This window comes from Triturus cristatus, chromosome 11 (genome assembly GCF_964204655.1).
Source record: "Triturus cristatus chromosome 11, aTriCri1.1, whole genome shotgun sequence".
In the NCBI taxonomy this organism is placed as follows: Eukaryota; Metazoa; Chordata; class Amphibia; order Caudata; family Salamandridae; genus Triturus; species Triturus cristatus.
This window is the reverse complement of record NC_140594.1, coordinates 269876762-269899292: the sequence shown is the minus strand read 5'-3', so window position 1 is coordinate 269899292 and position 22531 is coordinate 269876762. Positions and strand designations below refer to the sequence as shown.

Below are 22531 nucleotides of genomic sequence, written 5' to 3'. Positions count from 1 at the left end.
CGCGGCACTCCTGATGGTTCCCAGTCAGGACCGTAGATCACTCGAGAGAGGTCTGCTCGGAACCAGTGAAGTTCGGATGATCGGCTGCCAGACGAGGGTCTATTGGGCAGGAGCTCTCCCGATCGTTGCAGTCGTTCACTCTGTCGTCGGGACCTCTCCCACTGGATCCACGTGTCGCTGATGGGCCCCACGTTTGGGACGCCAATTGTTAAATGGTAGCGGCAGTTTCAGTCGATAATCTTTCAAGGATTTGCCCGGCGGTAATCGCCTCTCATACCACTCGATGATTTACCAATAAAAGAGGCAGGCGCCGGAGACTGGAAGGCAGGAAACAAAGTTTTATTCCGTCGGAGCAGAACACATCAGATCAGACAGCAAGGTATCGTCACGAGGTGCTCTAACTGCATCTCTGAGACCTGGTCTCTTATACACTGGTTTATTGCTTTATTATACATAGTACATTCTTGAGATTCCCTTGATGTGCGGGGAAATATCCCCTGAAGCCCCGGCTCAGATCCACTCCCACACATGGTTACAGTAGAGGTTCCCACCCTACCCGCAGTGGGAGATGGCTATCGCGCAGCAGGGAATTCCGCTAATTCCCGGGGGTGTGTGCAACCGGCCGGGTCTCAGGGGGTAGGGGCTTTGATTCTACTGTAATCCCTTTGATGTGGGGTGTTTCTCTTACAGTAGGGGCAATAAACTGCATCCGCAGGGCTAGGTGATGGCCTGGGACCAGTTCAGACAATGGGGCGCAGAGGAAGGGGGTTATCAAAGGAGAGGCATGACCATGTATGGGTTGTCGGTCGGAAGTGGTTCCGTAGCAGGGTCGCGCAGAAGGAGAGGGTTTATGGCCTGTATGAGAGAGCGGGGGTGGCCAGCGCGCGGGGGATGCTTGCAGCGCCAGGGGAAAGCGCTGGCGGTCGAGAGTGAGCGGGGAGAGAGTGGGGTGCCTAAAATGGCGGCCGTGCATTCGCTGGTGCGTGGTGCTGGGGAGGGGCAAGATGGCGCAGATAATGTTCAGTTTGCGAGCTAAATTTCCACACCCTGGGCTCAACTGTTAGGACCTACAGGTTGCTACATGTGTCCACTGTACAGGGGGACCCATTTTGCATGTGCATACTCACAGTGGGCATTACCTGTGTGTGTTGTTAAGACAATCTGATGATGTTTGCCTGTCAATGATGTGTGGACAGGCGCACCAGGGGCAGTGTGTGTACAGTCATGAATTAGTGGAGGCCATGTGTTTTCATCCCAGAGTAAGAGGTGTACATACTTTCTCCGTCTCAATGAGATTGTCTCAGGTGTGGGTGGTTTGTGCGTACAAGGCCTACATGTCAGAAGCTTCATCCTCCTTGCTGGGTGTGGCCTGTGTGTGATGTTTGACTGGACATACGCTCAAGGTGCAGTGACCCAGTCATGTTTGGCATGGTTTCATGTATTGCCTTTGCAGCATGTGGCAAGAGTAAATGGATAGGATTCCTGCTCATCCCTTTTTGACGACGCAGTGTGGTGCAGATGCTGTGCACATTTGTCCCCAGAGGCTGGCTCCTCTGTAAAAATGTAGGTGCAGTGATTTGCTGTTGTGTCATGCTCTCCATTGTGTCTCAGTGGCATGGTGGGTCGACAAACTGTGTGTTCCATGGCCTACATGTGTACATTGTTTTGTAGGTGTTACTCCTGTTGCTTTTCAGGCTATGCAATGTGACCTATGTATATTTGACTCATGTGACATATGTGTACAGGTGTCTGATTATCTCCTGTCTCTTCACCTTGCCCACAGCATCGCCGGGGGACACGGAAGGAGACACTAGCACGGACCGGGAGGAGGGATTGAGCACCAGTGCCAGCAGTGCTGTCCTGTCTGGCACATGGAGTGGCACGGAGGCCGAAGGGAGTGAGGCAGAGGACCTGTCGACTGCCAACACAGACTATGACGCAGACGGGTCCGAGGCTGAGCTCCCAGAGGTGGCGGAGTCTGCCCCCCCAGCTGATGGCAGCCCTCCACATCCCCCCGCCACCTCAGTTTCCATCACCGGCCTCCCACCTGCTCGTGGCCCTTCCCTCCGTGCTCAGTCCCCACATGTCTCCTTCCTGACAGGCACCGCACCCCCTGCCCCTGTTACCACTGCTGCGGTGAGTACGGAGTCTGTGGACATCCTGAGGCAGTTGCAGGTTGGTCAGACTGCGATGCTAAATGTCCTCCATGCCCACACCCAGGTGCTGACCCATATGGAGGCATACATGGAGGGCATGTCGGCTGCGCAGTCTGACCAACGGCAGTTGCTGAGGTTAATAGACTCCACACTGAGTGCAGCACTGGATCTCCTGCAGCGCTGCCTACCCCCCCTACCCCTGCCCCATCCACAATTCCCACTCCCGTGCCTGTCCCACGCACATCCAGACGTCAGCGTGCACGCACCCCACCAGACACAGGCACCACACCACCAGGGAAGTCGAAGCGCACACCTCCTGTCACGCACACACAGGGTGAGGAAGGCACACCCACTGGGTCAGGGGGGGAAACGTACAACACGCAGCCACAGTGGGAGTCCGCAGTCCACACAACCCACTCCCTCCAAATCCACTCCCCTTAGCTCTCCAGGCCAACAGTCGGTGACAGCATCATCCACTGCAAGTGTGCCCCCCCACCCCAGGAGGACACCACCCCGCAAGCGGTGGAGGCAGGACCCGGCCAGGGGAGTTGAGTCCCCCACCCTGTCCACACCCTCCCCCAGTGGCGCTGCGACCCATCCCTCTGCCCCCCCCCCCCTCCTTGGGGCCTGTGGTTCGATTGGGTGCGGGGGAGTCGCTGGGGGACCTTGCCAACGTGTGCAGCGCCATTCTGTCCTCCACCTTTGGCGCTGGCACCCCCCCTGTGGCGGAATCATCCCTCCCTGCACCCACAACACCTACCCTTGCCCCTCCTGTCCCTGCGGTGCCTGTTTCCACCCTCCCCCCTGATGCCCCCTCTTCTGTGGATGAAATGGACATGTGAACTGTGCAGGCAAGCTAGGGGACACACGTCCCGATGTGTACCCCCCCCGGACTTTGCTGCTGGCCTGGCCCATGGCCCTTGTACATAGTGGACATTTTCTCAGAGATATTTTCCTGCTGAATAAAGCATTTTCTTTTGGTTTTGCACACTGATGCTTTCCTGGACTTGCTGTTGGTGCTGGTGCTCCCTGAGTTGGGGTGGTGATAATGTGTTAGGGGTCTGTGAAATGTTGGAGTGTGCTGCTCATGGGGTGTACCCTGCCATCTGCGTGCCATCACAGAGGTCTCTGCCAATGGTATTTGGTCATGTTTGCTCTCACTGTATGGTGACATTGTCCAAAGGTGTGTTCCATCCTCTGTGGAGCCGGCCATTTTCCCTGCAGGGTGTCTCCCATATGCTGTGCTGTGCTGTGTCTACATTTCCTGGATGTGTGAGGGTTGCCTTTCAATATGGCCATGCTGGCTCAGCGATGGCTCCACCTGCATCTGGGGTATCACCCTTGTTGGTCACTGAACTTGTTGATGGGGTATATTGTCCTATGTCTGGGCACTGCTGGGGGACTCTGCACCCACCCCTCCTGTCTCTGGGCACTGCTGGGAGGACCCTGCACCCACCCCTCCGGTCTCTGGGCACTGCTGGGAGGACTCTGCACCCAACCCTCCTGTGTCTGGGCACTGCTGGGAGTGATAGGCACCCACCCCTCATGTCTCTGGGCACTGCTGGGAGTGTCAGGCACCCACCCCTCCTGTGTCTGGGCACTGCTGGGAGGACTCTGCACATACCCCTCCTGTGTCTGGGCACTGCTGGGAGGACTCTGCACCCACCTCTCCTATTTCACAATATGTACGCTCATGACATACACGGGTGTGGGTTCGCTCCATGCATACGCGGGTGGGGGCACGTGTCATACTTACACTGTTGGCGTGGGGGGTACGCTCCTTGCATACGCGGGTGGGGGTATGTGTCGTACATACACTGCTGGGGTGGGGGTTCGGTGCGTACATACACGGGTGGGGGTTCGGTGCGTACATACACGGGTGGTGGTTCGGGGCGTACATACAATGCTGGGGTGGGGGTTCGGGGCATACATATACGGGTGGGAGTTCGGGGCGTACATACAATGCTGGGGTGGGGGTTCGGGGCGTACATACACGGGTGGGGGTTCGGGGCGTACATACACGGGTGGTGGTTCGGTGCGTACATACACGGGTGGGGGTTCGGGGCGTACATACAATGCTGGGGTGGGGGTTCGGGGCGTACATACACGGGCGGGGGTTCGGGGCGTACATACAATGCTGGGGTGGGGGTTCGGTGCATACATACACGGGTGGTGGTTCGGTGCGTACATACACGGGTGGGGGTTCGGTGCGTACATACACGGGTGGTGGTTCGGGGCGTACATACAATGCTGGGGTGGGGGTTCGGGGCGTACATACACGGGTGGGGGTTCGGGGCGTACATACAATGCTGGGGTGGGGGTTCGGTGCATACATACACGGGTGGTGGTTGGGTGCGTACATACACGGGTGGGGGTTCGGTGCGTACATACACGGGTGGTGGTTCGGTGCGTACATACACGGGTGGGGGTTCGGGGCGTACATACACGGGTGGGGGTTCGGGGCGTACATACACTGCTGGGGTGGGGGTACGGTCCGTACATACCTGTACCCACGCTCTGCATGCCTGGGTACGGCCCGTACCCATGCCTTTGGTGGGTGGGTACGGTGCGTCTCCCCATCGTACCACGCGTACCCCTACATGACCCCAGCAATGCTGGTACGAGCCGTACCCAGGCCTTTCTGACGTGGGTACGGGCCGTACCGCCATTGTTGTAGTGACGTAGGGGGACGCGTGGTACGTTCCGTACCCACGCTCTTGCGGCCTGGGTAGGGTACGTACCGGTTCGCGTGACCATCCACTTCCGCTGTGGCGGACGCATGCGTTGCTGGCCATGCCCCCACCCCCTGGAGGTGACCAGGCCCTGATGGTCAGGTATGTCCAGGCCATGTATGATTTGGTACCATGTGTTGGTGTTGTGTGTCCTGCCCCCCCCTTTGCCCCTGGTTGTTGTGCTGACCTTCTGCGGCGTCTGCGTCGGTTCCTGTACGCCAGGTGGACTGCTAGGAGGGCAGGGATGGCACGTAGGTTCGGGTCCATGTCTGTTCGTCGCGTGCAGCTGCTCCTTGCGTGTGTCGTCCTGATTTCCCGGCAGTTTTTGGCAGCCGGTAAATATATTCCGTGCGAGATGACGTCGGTTCGAATCGTACTTCCTGGTTCGTGAAACGTAGGCTGGATGCGTACCGACGTCAGGTCGGCGCTTTTCCGGATCGGAATTGTGTTTCGATTCTGTTCGGTCGGTGTTTTGTTCGATTCGAACGGAAATGGTGTTTCCGTCCGAATCGTACTTGCATTTTCGGATGGATTTCGCACCGGGTACGAGTCGGACGGAGAAAAGGCTCCGTCCGACGGTTCGTACCCGCTTTTTACCGGATCGGAATTGGCACCTAAGTGGTAATGTGTATCTCTTAATGCTTGTCGTTTATGCTCAAAACCCAATAAAGAAATAAAAAAAATAAAAAAATTATCAAGTGGTTGAGAGTTGATGTTTACTTAAGGTGCATTCCGGTCATGTTTCTGAATTACTTGTGCATGTATACTTCCTGCCCAAACGATTGCTACCATATTTTGAGACTCAAAGTACACTATTGGAGTAACTCATGAATTTGGGCTCTTCTGGATGAAACTGGATTTTCTTATGTCAATGGGACCGCTCATAAAGAATGGCATACAAGGCGGGTGTTCTGTATGTGCTTATGCTACTTATGATACCTCTCAAACTTGCAGTTGTTAAATGTGCTGCCCATCAGCACCCTCAGGAAAAAGTGTCCAATGGTTAAGCAATGGTTTAACTAAAAAGGCAAATACTGGATTTCATACTGAGGTTGCAACATGGTGCAGAGTTCAAATGGGGGGTGAAAGAGGATTTACCCGATCAATAGTTACGTCGAATGGATTAAAGAAAGGCTGTCTTCTAGCCCCCATTTTATTTTCCCTTTATATAAGTGATCTTCCGGATAGGTTTTTACAAATATACAATTTTCCGCCAAAAATGGCATCCATTAATATCCATATTTTAATATATGCCGATGATGTTGTTATATTAGATCTCACACCAATTGGCCTACAAAGAAATTTAAATGTGCTAACTTGCTATGCAGAAGAACATTTCTTAGTGCCAAATATTTTTAAAACAAAAGTTGCACCCTTTAGAGAAAAAAAGCTATTTTTTCATTTTAATTGGACACTCGGTGGCAAACCCATAGAGGTAGTTAAAGAATACACCTACCTGGGGCGGATTTTCTCACAAACTATACAAAATTCCTCCCATTTTCAGCACACAGGGCTTAAGGCAGACGCCCATGTTGGCACACTACAGCGGTATATTCTTTCTCCGGTAATAGACATTTTCACTCTTTACTTGAGGTTTATTGTATGAAAACACCTCCCATTTTATCCTAAACCCTAGAATATTTTTCAATCAATAATTGGCATGCAGTAAAAATAAGAGAAGGGAACTTGCTACGCAAATTGATAAAAGTCGACCAAGCTGACCCAGCCCAAGCATTACGCCTAGAGTTATCTTTAGTTAGCTCTCCTGCCAGAGCCATTTCCAACATAATAAGATGGGCGAATAATCTCTTACATGCTGACTCAGGACCTCTAAGGAACATATTAAAACTGGAGACCTTTAGAAATGAGTCATCACAATATACTTTTAAAAAGAACCTTGGTATTGCCCTAAATCTTGTACACCAGCACATTTGAAGTTCTTTTTAAAGAACTTGACACCAAGAATAGGTTACGACCTGGATGTTGAACACTGTTCTTAATTAAAACATTATGCACAATATGTAGAAACTATAGAATATAAATCGCCACAAAGATAAATACGTTTTTCTTTAGTCCACAGGGTCCAGTGCTGTATTAATTTATTGCATTTAGGGATTCTACCATCAAAAGTATTCACATCTAAATCCGACCCTGGTAGAGGACTTATGCCGGTATTTAAAGTCCATCTGTTTTAGATATGTCATTACCTCAGCACATGGATTAATTATGCTTTGCAAATCGCCACCTGCTGAATTTGTCCGTCATAATTTGTATACATTTTTAAAGAGTTTCTTTAAATTGTTTTAAAGTAGAAATATCATAATTGTTTTTAACAAATTGTACTTTTTATTTGTTGTCCTCAATAGAGGTCCAAATCAAATTAAATAAAAAAATCTTGGCTCTTGAATACTGAGGTTTAGGGTACTCCTTCAGCTATCCTGCGACAAGGGCTGTCAATTTGTGTCATCAGTAGTTCAGGAAATATGCAAGGCTTTAGAAATCAAGCAACACTTATGCAGTGCATAACACCCAGTCATCGGGGAAAGCTGTGTGCTCTAAAGACACATTGACAAATAAATTAGTGAAAACCTTTTCTGAATCTGGCCTTAGCTGGCCGGTTGCGCAACCCTTGGCACTTTGGTCAGTTAGAGACATACATATTCAGAAAACTTAACTCTTTACCTGCATTTAAATGATGACTTAATTCTTCAGGACTGCTAAATCCCCTTCATACCAAGACACCCACATGTATCATTCAACCAGAACCAAATACTCCACTAATCCAGATTAAGTCATTATTAAATTTACAAACTAACAATACTTTTACAAATGTGGTCGATCTGGTCATGAATGCTCAATGAGACATTTGGTATGTAAGAACAGCTATAAGAACATACTTCAACAGCTTCTGTTCTCAGGTTTAAGCTGCCTTGCTCATTTATCTGACCATAATCTGCCAGAAACTAGACTGGAGATTGGGTCCACATACACCGTGGTGCTGTCCTTTCTAAATCCTGCTTATTAATACCTTTCTGAAACTATTAGAAAAATACAGACAGAACCTTAAGCTTCACACTTGCTGATTTTGCACCCACATGCCCCCTGACACAGAGGAGGTGTGCCTATGGCCCTGTTGGGGGCGGCAAACTTTTTGCCTTTAAAACACCTGTATTAGCGGATTTCATTTTTGCTGCCCTTAGAACTCTGCGCACTTTACCACTGCTAACCAGTGCTAAAGTGGTTGAGCTTTTTCCTTCAAATACGGTAACATTGCCTTATACCCAATTGGCATGTTTAATTTACTTGTAGATGTTAACAGAGGGTCTGCAGCACTGATTATGCCACCCACTTATGTAGCCCTTTAAACATGACTCATGGCTACCATTGCAGAGCCTGTGAGTGCAGTTTAAATTGCAATTTCGAACTGGCAAAATAAACCTTTTGCTAGGCCCACAATTTTATTTTTCATACATATGTCACCCCTCGGGTAGGCAGTGGACAGCCCAGAGGGCAGGGTGCAATGTATTTAAAAAGTAGGACATGTACTTTTAAGCTTTACATGTCCTGGTGGAGAAACACTCTTAAATTCATTTTTTACTATTGCAAGGCCTATCTCTCACATAGAATAACATTGAAGCTGCCATATTACATTTTATAAGTGTAATTTCCAAATGGGAAGAGATAACTTGTTCATATTTAAAAACCTAACTCTGTGGTTCCCAAACTTCTTCAGTCCGCGGTTCCTTTTGACTGCGGCTCCCCATTATGTTATTTCTTTTGGCAGGTGGGGGACGTAAGCCCTGCCTGTGTAGTACTTACATTTTCCAGCCTGAAAATAACAGGAATGATGCAGATGAAGATATTATCATCATAGATGTAACACAATACAAATCTAACAAATGTTTGATAAAAGAAACTTTAATTGGTTAAGTCAGAAACAATACAAGGGAAACTGTTCAGCACTGGGATCTGCATATGGAATCATGGGTGTTCATTTTAAAAAAAAGTATTTTTTATTGTTAACAAATGGGGTACAAACTCTCCACCAATTTACATACATAAGAAAACAATACAAGCAAAAAAATATCAGCAAGAGAACATAGAGCAATGACTAGAAAACAGGGGGAATAAGCAACATTATATAATATAAGGACAATGACAAGAGAAAGCATCAAACAAGCCAACAGCATATACCTCGAAGTAACATTATATGGTAGCTTAAAACAAAAACCCCCATATTGCTTCTAGCTTTGTAATAGAACGAGTACCCCTTGCCTTGGCCAAAGCTTTCTCCATTTCATACGTATCCTTTACCAACTGCCACCAATCGTTTATAGAAGGTGGTTTAAAAGAGATCCATACAAGGGCTATTGCCAATCTAGCAGCAACCAGCAGTATTGAAGCTAATCGCATAAGTCTAGCATCCACTATCTTACATCCCAACATAATTTCTGTAACCGTTATTGATGTCATTATCCCCAGCCTATGAGAAAATTCTTGGCAATCTGCTGCCAATATGTCTCTAATTCAGGGCAGGTTGCAAACATATGAGTAATATTTGCAGCATATAAATTAGGCCTGGGCTAAAATTTTGTTCAGTTCGTGGAAATTGCGATAATTTGACATTTTTGCGTTCCGCGGAAAGCGCGAAAATGTCAAAATTTCCGCATTTCGCAGCTTAGCGATAATTTGGTTCTTGCCGCGCTGTAAAATAATACATTCTCGCCCGCGCGCGATCGCCTTACCTGAATCCCTGCGTTCGCCGACAAGTTTTCTTGATCCGGTCGCGTTCTCCATGAGATGTTGTATTATTTTTAGCCATTTGCGCTGTCTCGCGACAGTTCGCGCCCGCAGTGACGTCATGCGTCGCGCGATCACGTCTTTCTTCTCGCGATCATGCACCGCGAGACAACTGAAAACAAGATGGCCGCGCCCGCGAGAAACCACATGGGAAAGTTGGCGAGCCGCAACCATGCAGAAAATCTCGCGAACATGCGGGAAAAAAAACTTCCGCATCTTCGCGATATTTCCGCGTGTTTGCGATAATTTTTAACATTTTCGCGATAATTTGCGAAAGTGGATTTCGCAAATTCCGCCCACCCCTAATATAAATCACATCTGGGGCATTTTATCCTATCACTGCCCGAGCCAGGCCTAGCCCATTTAGATATTCTTTCGGGCGTGTAATATAACAAGTATATAGTATGAAATTGCTGCACTCGCAGATTGAGGAAATGCACTGACCTAACTACAGTATTCAGCGCTTGTTCTATGGCGTTAGATGTGACCTCTGACCTCAGCACTGTACTCCAGCGCCCCACTAATCTTTCAGAGTCATTTTTCCTTAAATTCTGTAAGCATTTATACATTTCACTTATCCCAGACTTTGTTTTCCCACTATATAAACATTCCGATATCTCTGAGCTAGTTGGTTTAATCAGATTTTACTGTCTGACCAAATATTCTCTAATCTGTAGGGATTTTAAAAACAAATGCGATGCAGCGCGCGCAACGAAATTCGTTTTATTATTTTTTTTCGTAACTTACCTGAAATCGGCCGTTTGCCGCATTTTGCAACCCCCCACCCTGCCCCTCCTCTGCGCCACGTCACCGCCCCGGTAAAACGCCCTACACGGGCCGTCACTGTCCTGCTGCCTTTTCAAATTTCTGCAGGCAGCTCTCATCGCCGCGACGTCATCAGCCAGGAAAGCCAGCCTCCCTCCCTCCCCTCCGCCACTCACAATGTGTGAGGCGAAGCGGAGCACGCCCCACCAGGGCCATTTTCTCTATGTAGGCTGATGCGTGCAGCAGCATGCAGCAGCCTGCATAGAGAAAATGGGAGAGTGGGCGGCCCTGCTCGAGGGCAGGGGGGGAGTGGCTTGCTCACTGTTGGGCATACTGACTGTTTGGTCGGCACCCAGGCCGGCCAAACAGTCAGTATCCACAACTGTGTGCAAGCCACTCCCCCCTGCCCTCGAGCAGGACCGCCCACCCCCAACCAGGCACTTCTGCTTTCTCGCCGTGCGAGAAGGAAGAAACATAAAATGGTAGTTATTACCATTTATGTTTCTGCCTTCTCGCACCGCGAGAAAGCAGTGAGGCAACGCCCCACGCCCCAATGGGGGAGCCGCCACTGGAAATTAATGTTTTCCAGTGCTTCTTGAGAGGAGGTGGGCTTTGGAAATGTCGCTATGGCTGCTGCCATGCCTTCCTATTGACATACATCAAGTAACAGGCAGGAATGATCACATTTGCAACACTAGCAAACAAGGTGAGTTGAAAGAGAAAATAAAAGGCACGCCAGCAGCTGTCGTATACCAGAGCCCGCTTCTCAGCACTGAGCATAGCGTAGGAAGGAAAAACACAGGCACTTTGTTTAGGCTATAAATCCTGCAAGGAGAAGGCGCATTAACTTGAACATCACTGGTGTAGGGAGAAGGCTTATGCTAAATTAGCTCTGGTTAAGCGTCCTGAGCTATGATCTATTGCCACTCAAGGTAAACTCAGCACTAGTAGAAAACATGCGAGCCACTGCCCAAGCCAGAGACTGTTTTTGATACACAGGAGAGACGAAAATGCATGCTGCAGTGTGAGGTGTTGAAATGCGTCAGTAAGCACTGAAAAGGAATGTGTGGGAAAATCAAGAAAGAGTGCAGGATGTAGAAAGGCAGCTCCATACAATGGAACAGCTGGAAATATGGGTAAAAAGACTAAGTCATATATGACCATATTGGAGAGTGAAGATCTGGCACATAACAGGTAACTGCGAAATTACCTTACTATATTTGCTCTTGATGAGACAGACCATTGTTATGCAGGGGGCATGTATGAACGTTTAATAAAACTGGGGTCTTAGAGGACCCCCAGTTGTCGCTCTGCAATGGTGTTGGGCAACTCCAAATACTAACCAGCGAAGACTGAAAGCATAAGTTGGTGAGGGGCTTGAACAGACACAAAGTAGCTGTGATTAAGTAACTTTTACTGACAGGTGGAAGAGGGTGTCATTAGGCAGCGGTAAAGAAGCAGTAAGGTAGCTAGAAAATCTATCGGCACACTAGGTGGGCAGACGTTATGGATCTGCAAATACTATCTATTAAATCGCAAAACGGGTGGTGCTGGATAGGTATTTGCAGATCTGCACAGAACAGTTTGGTTCCGCCTCTGCAGTCACTGATGGGCACACATTGCAGCAGATGTGCGGGACAGGGACGCTGCTGTCACATCTGCCTTATGTCGGGTTACAAGACACAAATTGTGCACTGGAACTAACAAGTTATCAGGTTGTCTGGGATTGATGTAGTGGAGGGTTCTCTGGTCTCCCTGCCCTCCAGCGGCTGCTGCCGGGACAGCTGGTGCAATGAAAAATATATGCACACCCTGCGTATTTCTATACTTGGACTGACATAAGCCACCTACCTGGATCTCAGATGATTCCAATAGGGCGGTTACACTTGTTCACTATTCCTCCCGAGACTTGCCCTTGGTTTACTGGAGTACACAGCTCTAGTGGCAAATCGAAGGGGAAGAGTCAAAGTTGCTGTGGCTCGTCTACTCAACAGCAACACTGCAGCAGGCATTCACATCAGTCTGATGAAGGGTACCTGTAAACAAACAAATAATAAGGCTTAAGTCTAGTTTTAACTCTATGTCTTAAGGTATCTCCTCATGAAAGCTTTTCAAATCTCAACCAACCTTTAGTTTTGTTGTTGCTTTGTTTTCATTTAGATTGCCCGTAGAGGCTCCTTTATCAACATTTTCGAAACTGTAGTGAGTATGATTTCAGCATCAAACCCACAAGCAAATTTGGATGGGATTAGTTTTACTCACATCCTCTCTGGCAGAGCCCTGCCAACAGCATGTACAAGTTGAACAAAAACACTGGTTACCTATGTTTGCAGCACGATGTTGCGACTGAGCGACCGTTTAGGTGTGAGACTAATGAAGGACTTTCTTTGCAGTGAGGTTGAAGCGGGAGGATCAAGGGAGCTGGCAAGACAGAGTTCTGGAAGCCAGGAAACAGGTAAGTGGCAGACAAAGAGGAAAAGGGGAGGAGTGTGGACAGTCTTCAAATAAGACTGCTTCAGAATGTTAATAAAGGTCACATTCTAATTTTTTGTGACAAGGAACAGGTGCAGATAATTAACTTGACAAGGATGCCTTCTAGAAGGTGCTATAAAATGTTTACAAAGGTCACGTTCTAATTGCTTATAGCAAGAAACAGGTGCAGATGATTCATTTGATGAGACTGTCTTCTAGATGGTGTTTTAGAATGTTAACAAAGGTTGCATTCTAATTACTTATAGCAAGGAACAGGTGCAGGGGATACATTTGATGAGGGCTGTCTTCCAGAAGACTCATGGGGAGGTAATCTATGCCAGTTGCTTGATGCTTATTTTGGTGGGTTTTCTGGATGTTTCCATGGCACCTGAAACCTGACCTTGCATATGCATGGTAAAACGCTAATAAGCCTTTTCAAACAAACCGGAGAATACCAGCTGCAGCTAGCTATTGCCAACAGCATGTCATTGGTCAAAAATACTCATGGCACAAGACGCTTGTTCATTCATAAGTGTTGGGAGTAATTATATGAGTCATGCCGGTATATTGTGATAGTCAAGAGAGGTGAGCTGTGGCTGGAATCCTGACATGGACTATCTACCCTACCTCTGCAACATTTGTCATATTGAAGGTCACATTGCTGGTCACCGTGAGAGCCCGGATGCATAGAAAACAGCACATCAGAAACAACATGAGTGACTGCGAAAGCAGGCACCAGGGACAATTCGTCGGTGCCCCGTCTCACCCAATGGGAACATATCAGAGGCAGGCTGAAACATTCTCACAACTGATGGCAGCACTAGAGGGGACGGAGCAAATTTAGTTGAAGCCAATGGAAGTGCTGAACAAAAGGTGAAAAACAGCTGGGCCAGTCGAACAGGGATACAAACATGTCACAACCAATGGCATAGCCGAAAAGAGACGTCAGAGGCAGAGAATTTTGAATGGGAATATAATGAGCCACCATGGCTAACAGAAGTCGCATTTCCAACAGGATGATTTCAGTTTCCCACATACAGTACACACCCAATTTGCACACATTCTGCAAACGTAGTTCACTGCGAGACCCAGTACAGATTACGTGAGGTCAAAATGTTCATATCTCCATACATTCCCACTTTGCCTCACTAATCCACTTATCCAACAAAAACTGCAAAGCATGTGCATTATAAAGTGTTGCCCTATTGAACATGTTTTCTTCCAGTCACCACAGTATGTACTTGATTAGTTCAGTTGTTTTAACTGTAATGTCAAAACGTGATCGATATTGCTGTGCCTGGCTTTCTGTCTGCTTAGGGCGCATCTGTTTGTGTCGCCCCTTGGCTAGTATTGACGGTGCACCAGGGAGCCACAGCGCACAGTTTGGGAACTGCTGCCCTAAATGATGGTGAAGTCGGATTTTAAGTTACAATTCTGAAAATGTCACTGTAAGAAAGTTGGCATTTTCTTGCTTTAGGCATTTGGTGCCTGTAGCTGGTCTTTGCTCACATGACTGGGTGCAGCTGACAGTTGGGCTTTGTGTATTCCTCCTAGACAGCCACACACAATACGAGCTTAGGTGTGACTGGATGGGCCATCACTGGCAGGATGAGAGAAAGGAGCTGGGCACAGCCCCACTTACACTTGAATAGACTGTGTCCTGTCTCCACACAAAGGGCTGTATACCCCCTGTATCTAGCCTTGAGCCAGGGCAGGGAAGGTAGCGCATTTGTGTACCTCAAACGCATGCCTCTAGAAGCTTCTTCCCACTTCAAAGGAGGCACAACTCTGTATAAAGGAAGGATGTCAAACATCAACCCTTCAGTACACTTCTGGACCTGAGGATACTCTGGCAGGAAGAAGGACTGCTGTGCTGCTACAAGGAATACCACTCTGCTGCTGCTCTAAAAGAAATGCTACCCTGCTGTGCTGACCTGCTGCCTGCTGCCCTCTTACCTGGGGAAGGACTGGACCGGCAACTTCACGTTGAACCCAGGACTCCAGAATGACTCAAAGGGCTAGTCTGCTGGCCTCCTGATCTGAGCCTCGGGGATCTAAAAGTCTTCCCAACAGCTCCTGAGCCCGTCTTCAGTGGGTTCTGAACACCCAAGTGAAGTCTGTCTGGTCCTGAACCCTTGGTGGGGCTCACAAGCTCTTGAAATCAAGTATTTGGGCTCCTCACAACCACAAATGGGCCCATTCGCACTGGAACCCTGCCACTCGCACTGAAATTCAGCATGAGCTGCAGCCAGACTATTTCTTCGCACAGCAGCATCATCAACCTGCAGGGGACTGCCAACGTGAAGCTCCAGCCCGTCTGCGATACCCTGCCAGTTTTCGCACCATACCAACTGCCGAATGCCGCCCACAACGCTCTCCTTGTGACCCTCTCTAATGTGAACGGGACTCTTGGCACAAATCTTGAAAAGGTAAAACATCAGCTGGACCAGTCTGAGACTGTAGTAACCTGTGCTCCGTTGCGGTCAGCCTGAACTTTTGACTTTGACCAAGTCCAGCGCCACCAGATAACTGAGGTTAGCGCTTTATGCTTTTAGGCTCTATATTGCAGTGTATTCTTTAAAAATTCATAACACCTGTTCTACGGATTGGATTTTTGACAATTTGGTCTTGTTTTATTAATTAAATGTAGCTCTAAATTTCTAACCTGGTGCGGGAATTTTTGTGTGGTGTTTTCCCTGTTAGAGGCAATATGTGAAGTTTTTGTGCAATGCTTCAAAGTTAAGCCTGACTGCTATGTGCCAGGTTACCAGGGGGTTGAGCACAGGTTAATTTGGGGTTTACTTGTGCCTTACACTGACTTGGATTGTGGTTGCTGCTCGACCAGGGCTCATACCCCAGTCAACCATTAACCCAATTTCTAACTATGGTGATCATCAGTGAGGATAGGACTTGTGTTTGGGTAGTGCCATACCGGGATTTGATGCACATCACCATCCCACATGTAAGAGCAATTCAAATTTTAAATTCTCCATTGCCTTTTTTGTTTTTTTCAAAATTATTCCCGACTGAAACCACACCTGCAAGAATGTAATGAGAGCTTGCCAACTCTGTGGTCCTGCTCAAGGAGTTTTTCAAGGAGAGGGGATTTCCTGCTAAGAGCACCACTAAGAAGGTGTTGCTGCAAAAGGCACTGAGTGTCTGGGCAGGAGCCCATCAAACTGTGGTTGAAACCACAAAAGAGTATGATATGATGTATGGACAAGGAGAGGCCCTCCCAGAGATCCAACCACCAATTGAGAGGGATGACTTGGCCCCTGGAGTGGAACCCCCAGTCATGACAGGCTGCAGTGTATCTTCCTGCAGCCTGTCACAAGAGAAGTTGGTGTAGAGAAGGAAGGAGAGAAAGTTCAGGCTGGCAATGACCCAACTAAGGATGGAGGAAAAGAAAGTAGCCATAGAGGCCGCAAAGGAGAAGACTGAGAGGGTCTTGGCGAAGGAGAGACTAGCCATGGAAGAAAGGAGAATGGCCTATAAGCTAAGTCTCAGAGAGGTGGACATCAGGACTAAGCAGGTAGAGTCCAGCAGTAATGGTGTCAACATACCCGCAGTGCCCTTTGGAGACAAGAGTGTCCATATTCCTAAAGGTCTGGTGCCTAACTTTGTAGTGGGAGCCGATATTGACAAGTGATTAAAGGATTATAAGATTGCCTTCTAGACTCACAGGATCCCTTAGGAGGATTGTGGGGGACTTTTCCTAGTGAAAGGAGGGACACCCTATTGGCCATAGAGAAGGGAGACAGGATGAGGTATCCCCTCATGAAGAAAGCCCTTTTCAGGAAATATGGTCTGACCCCAAAGAAGTAGAGACAGAAGTTTTGGGACAGTTATAAACTGGCCAACAGACTTGTGTGGGTCGTGTGCATTCCTTGTGCAAGGCACTGGATGGTTGGGTGAAGGGCAGTGAAGTAAAGGATCATCAGAGGCTGTACAATTTGATTGCAATGGAGCACATGCTCGGTCTTTGAATAGCAGATCTGTGCAAACACCCGATTGATAGTAAGCTCTCAGACCCTAGGGAGCTTGCTAAGACGGCAGACCGCTGGGTCAGCACTAGGGTTCACACAAAGGTATCGGGGGAGAGCACCACAAGGGTAGGCAGGGTCCCCATCAGGAGATGGAAAGATGGAGATCAACTTTAAAAAAAGGAGCTCTCCAAAGCGCCCCAAACTAGTGCTAAGGATCAGGTCTCCCAATCCACATCTGAGCAGCAGAAATTGAGATGGTTCCCTGACAGTATGGCTTAGGGTAGGCACTCCCCAATCGCTATGAGTGCCAACAGGAAGGGCACTTCAATGGTGATGTTAACTGATGCACAGCCCCCCACTGGCAGACAGTCACTGGGACTGGCTAGTGCTTTGGGAGATTGTCCCAGTTGATGTAGAGAGGCAGTGAGAGGTTACCCAAGTGTCCCAGGGTGACTGAGAGATGGTGCAGAGAACTCTCATGTCTACTAATACTAGGAAGTACAGGCAGTGGGTCACCATCAATGGGCAGAGGGTGGAGGCTCTGAGAGATACTGGAGCCAGTATGACTAACGTCAGTTGTCATCTGGTGACTTCAGAGCAGGTCCCTGAATCATTCCACCAAGTTGTTACAGCTTACAACCATGAGAGTAGCTCTGGTTCCCTCTGAGTGGGAGTCCGGTGGGGGTCTTAGGTTCTGTGAGGGTAATTGGGAGTCCGTTCATGCATGTGGATTGTCTGCTTGATAATGACCTAGAACACACCATACGGAAAGACGTTGTGCTCAGGTCCCACTTGGAGACGTTAGGGTTGCCTGAGTGGGTATGGCTTACTACACAGTCCATGGCATTCTGAAAGGATAGTCGGGAGGACTGGGAACCTGGAAGAATGGCCCAAGCAGCTGCCAAAAAGAGGAAGGGCAAGGGGTACAGTAAGCCAACTTTTGAATTCCCACGGCCCGGGAGGAGGCTTAATCTGAGGGGGATGTCCCAGAGCCTATGGAGGTGATGTTGCCATCCTGGAGAACCTACCTGAGCTGGTCAACTATCAGCAGGAAGGGGGTCCCACCAGGGAGAAGTTTTGCAAGGCGCACAGAGGGAATGCCCTACTCTTGTGGGCCTATGGCAGGAGGCCGAGGCTCAGGAATCTGGAGACATCTCTGGTGATCACCTGATTTACTGGGAGAATGGTCTCCTGTATAGTGAGCCTATTGTTCCTGAGTCTAGTGAAACTAGTGTGCTGGTAGTTCTCCAGTGCTACAAGACCTTACTACTGGAGCTGGCTCATGATATACCCCTGGTAGGTCATTTGGGATAGAACAAGACAAGCTTGTTGTTGGACTTGGCCCTTCTGGCAGGTTCACCCCTGAACTTTTTTCCTTTATTGGTGACCTGGTGGTAGTGATTTTTGGTTTCTGCGCACTTTACCGCTGTGTCCCAGGGTAAAGTGCGTGCGTGTAGTGAGATAGGCCTGCCCTCCAATAGGAATGCATGGGGGATGTATGTGTCCCTGGTAGTTCCTGATGTGTGGGGTAAGCAGGCTCGAGTTTGGTATGTGCGGACTCGTGTGATGAAATGCTGCGCGATGATGTGTGCAGCATGCATGTACCTAGTGTGGAAGTGCCACTTCTAGAAGTGGGCACTTCGGTGTGCAGTGTGAAATGTGTGCCTGGTCTAGCGATTGGCTGGTTGAGGTCATGTGACGGGCTAGGGAATCCCCAGAGTCAGGATGAGTGACCCAGTGGTGAATGGGGAGATCAGCAGCTAGATGGGTGGGAGGAGTACACCTGGGTCCTGAATAGGGCTGGGTTTTCCCCACATAATGCTGGCTCCGCCCCCTGTGGTGCGACTGATGACCCTGGCCTGTTCTCTGAATAGGGAGAGGGGCTGAGCAAAACAAAGTGCTCAGGAACCAGTTGTAACTGGTTCGCCCCTTCCCTGCACCTTGAGACAAAGGGTTTCCCTGTATAAAAAGGGTCTGTGTCCCCTTACAATTTGTTCTCTCTTCTGATCCTAACTTAAGGGGGGCCTGCTGCTGCTGGGCGCCAGGAGAGACCGCCACTGGGGACTGCCTCCCTGCTGGAGAGCCCTGTGAGCTGGCCCCTGGGCCCAGTCTTTGCCCCCTGCTTCTGAGACTTTTCCTGAAGACCTTGACTGAACCTAGCGCCTGGAAGAGCGCCTTATGTGGCCTTCTTAGGGGAGAAAAAAAACCGCTTTATTTATGGCCAGCAGCGCTGAGCTGCGATGATTTGCGGGGGAACCCCGACGTAGGGATTCCCTCGCTCTTTGCTGGGGTCGTGGCGGGTGCCCACCCCGCACTGTGGCGCTCGTTGGCGGGTGCCCACCCCGCTTATTTGTTTTAATTTCACCGCGGGTGCCTACCCCGCTGTTCTGCACCTCTCCGTTATTATTAGCGGGTGCCCACCCCACGTTTATGTGCTTAAAGAACGGGAGCCTACCCCTTGTTGTGCCGGCGGAAGCCTGGGTCCCGAAAGAAGCACCACCACCGGCCCGGGAGCTTCCGTGAGAGGTTTGCGCTGCCATTGGTGGAGGCGCTCCTGAGCCTGGAGGCTCGTCGCAAGGGCCGCGCTGCCATTGGTGGAGGCGCTCCTGAGCCTGGAGGCTCGTTGCAAGGGCCGCGCTGCCATTGGTGGAGGCGCTCTGGGCCGTGCTGCCATTAGCAGGCCAGCAACCCTGCACCTCGAGCCAGGGGAGCTTCCGGGAAGTGAGGCTGCGCCGCCCGGAGTCGAGACCAGTTGGAGGTCTCCCCTGCCCCGCCGGAGTGCTACCGGCCACAGCGAAGGAGCGGAGACACCGCAGGAGTCCCCAGAGAACAGCCCGGTATGTTGTGAAGGGCTGGGGGACTCCGTGCGGGTATTGTGGGTGCCGGTCCCAGACCGGTCTATTTCCTTGAGCCCACGAGGCTCCAACTGCGGGGGCATTTCTGTTGTGCCCGAGCAAGGCACCAGGGCATTCCAAGTGTCGGGCGGCCCCGGAAGGCAGCGGGCCGCCCCAACGTTGTTTGGGGACCACATATTTGTCAAGAGTCCCCCGAGTGGGACTCCAACCTTTTGGGGGCATTAGTATTGCAGAGCCTAAAAGACTCCAACGAGGCAGGCATTCTGTGTGTAGAGTCCAGAGGGACTCCAACGGGACCGCAATATTGGCCTAGAGCCCGAGCAAGGCTCCAGCACCTGGGGGGCATAATTCCTTGGCTGTCTTGGGGTCCAGAGGCCCCATAGTGTCGATGCCAACCGTTTCAAAGCAGGTGCCAATGGCAAGAAAAGATTGCAGGGGAGCCTTGCATTTCCCTCCTGACTTGCCACTGGCCTGGCAGGTAGGACAGGACCTGCAGAAAGCATTGGAAGCCCTCCTCATTTGTGGCCAATAAAAGTGGCTGACAAGTGTTAGGAATGGGATTTCTGGTTGGCTACGGCTTGCGCCAAAGCCAGGCAGAAACCACCACTCTAGTCAGGGCGTGGGAGTTACACACTGAAGATAACCCCTGCTCACCCCCTTGGTAGCTTGGCACGAGCAGTCAGGCTTATCCCAGAGGTAATGTGTAAAGCGTTTGCGCAACACACAAAGCAGCAACACACTAGGCACACTATAAAAGAAACTCGACACAAGGTTATATCAAAAATAGCCTTAGCATTGTCATAAACACACTAGAAACATAGTCACACATTTACACTGCGCCAACTGGCACTAGGCAATATTCACAGGGGATTATATACAGGACCAGGCCAATCGGGCCACGGTCAGAACCATCAGAACAAGTAAGTAACTGTAAAACACAACCAGTAACTACTGGTACAATAATGACCTCAGCATTATCACATTAGGCATAAAAGACATTAGGCACAAACCTCATTAGCATAAACACATTACGCAATAGGCCTCACCAGCATAAACACATTAGGCCTAAACATCCTGAGCATAACATTAGCCTAAAACACAGTATGTCACAATCATATTAGGCATTACATTAGCATAACCCCTTAGGCATACATCCTAACTTACTGATGCCCCTTGATATGAAGCACTATGCAAAACATCATAATTGGCAACAAGGCACCACAGTAATCACGACACACAGGGGTGCTCAGCACAATACATATGCCGTAGCAACAGGAGCAGAGCACCACAGCAAACACTGGTAAACGGGGGCACACCTTCCTAAAACCCCCACAGGGTGCAAGCTGTCACACAGGGGTGTCCAGGTTCCCGTCCCTGGCTCTCCCCCCCAAAATGCTACTTTCTCAACAAAGCCTTACAACTGGCCCCCTAGCTGCCTCTGTAGTGAAAACAACGTGCGTGATGCACAGGGAGTGGAGGGTTCATCTCACCCTTTTCTCTTAACGGACCGGCAGTCCCGTAGGCAAGCGTGGGGGGAAAGGACTGTCCACAACAGAATACAGCCCGTACCAGCCCCTTCTTAAAGGCAGGGCTTAGGCCAATATTTGCATCCCTTGCGCAGCTGCCCGTGATCCGGCGGTGCAGCTGCAATCACTGTCCCCAGGCTCCCTAAACCCGCAGTAACCAGGATAACGAGGGAGGGGGGCTCTGTCGTGGTCGTGCCCCAGCCTAACCCCACAAACAGTGTCCCCGGTGCCCAGTGCACCAAAACCGCGGTAGGGGGGAGTGCAATATGCCCCAAGTAAAGCCCCCGGTACTCCCTTCACTTGCCTGGGACGCCTCATTTAAATGCAGTCACCAAGCAGCAATTTTCTCATGGTGCAGCTAGGCCTGACGTCTCTCCTCCCAGCGCGGTCCCTCTGCCTCAGGACTCCTCCAGTCTCTGTGGAATTATGGTGGCTCTAGACTGCACGCGGGGCTCTCCTCACCACACGGGAGCCCTGCCTCAGGTGCAGTGCTGCCTGTTTCCCTTCGCCTTCGAAGCTCTGGACGACTTCTGTTGCCGGTCTCGTGGCTGTGGGCTTCGCCGACCGTCAGGCTGATTCTGCCTGGCTTCCGGGTCGCCCCGGAAGCGGCCCAGCGGCACCTCTCTTAATGGCTCCTCAGTGCGGGGTGGGCACCCGCTCTTCAGAACAAAAGGCAAGTGCGGGGTGGGCACCCGCGAGAAGAGCATAGAATGCGGGGTAGGCTCCCGCCACACCGGAGCACAAAAAATGTGGGGTGGACTCCCGCCCTCCTCTTGGCGCCACCAGGGAATCCCCGCCAGGGATCCCCAAGGGATTTGGTGCTTCCTTGCAGCCGGGGGCCACGTAGCCAAGCCCCGGCTGCCTAAAACTGGAAGTGTGTCAGGAGGCACGGCCGGGAGCGGGAGAGAGCTTTCCTGGACTTAGCTCTCCCCTCCGTTGCTCTCGCCATCAACGAGAGGGAGACGCTGCCCACGCTGCAGGGCACCAAGTGCTCCTCTCCCATCCTGGCAAAGTCAGGAACAGTCCAGACCTCTTCCTGTGATCTCGTGGGTCCCTGAGACTCCCACCAGGAGGCCAGCACGCAGGGCCTCCCAGCAGAGGAAGGCAACTGGGTCCCACAGCGGTTCCTCCGGGCAGAGTCTCCCTCCAAGTAAGCACACAGCACACCTTTCATGGGGGTCCCAGCCCCAGTAGCTATACACCTTTCCCTTTGTCTGCGCCAGCACAGGGCTTTAGGGT

At 50.2% G+C, this 22531-nt stretch overlaps 1 long non-coding RNA gene across 1 annotated transcript in view; it reads right to left on the bottom strand.

Moving 5' to 3' along the window:
• The window catches only part of LOC146783993 (uncharacterized), a 29393-nt gene extending 7508 nt beyond the window's left edge, over positions 1–21885 (bottom strand). The window contains exons 1-2 of the long non-coding RNA XR_014970346.1: positions 21597–21885; positions 12305–12489 (exon numbers count right to left, since the gene is read on the bottom strand). This is a non-coding gene — a long non-coding RNA (uncharacterized LOC146783993). The remainder of the gene's footprint in view (positions 1–12304; positions 12490–21596) is intronic.
• Positions 21886–22531: the final 646 nt, after the last annotated feature.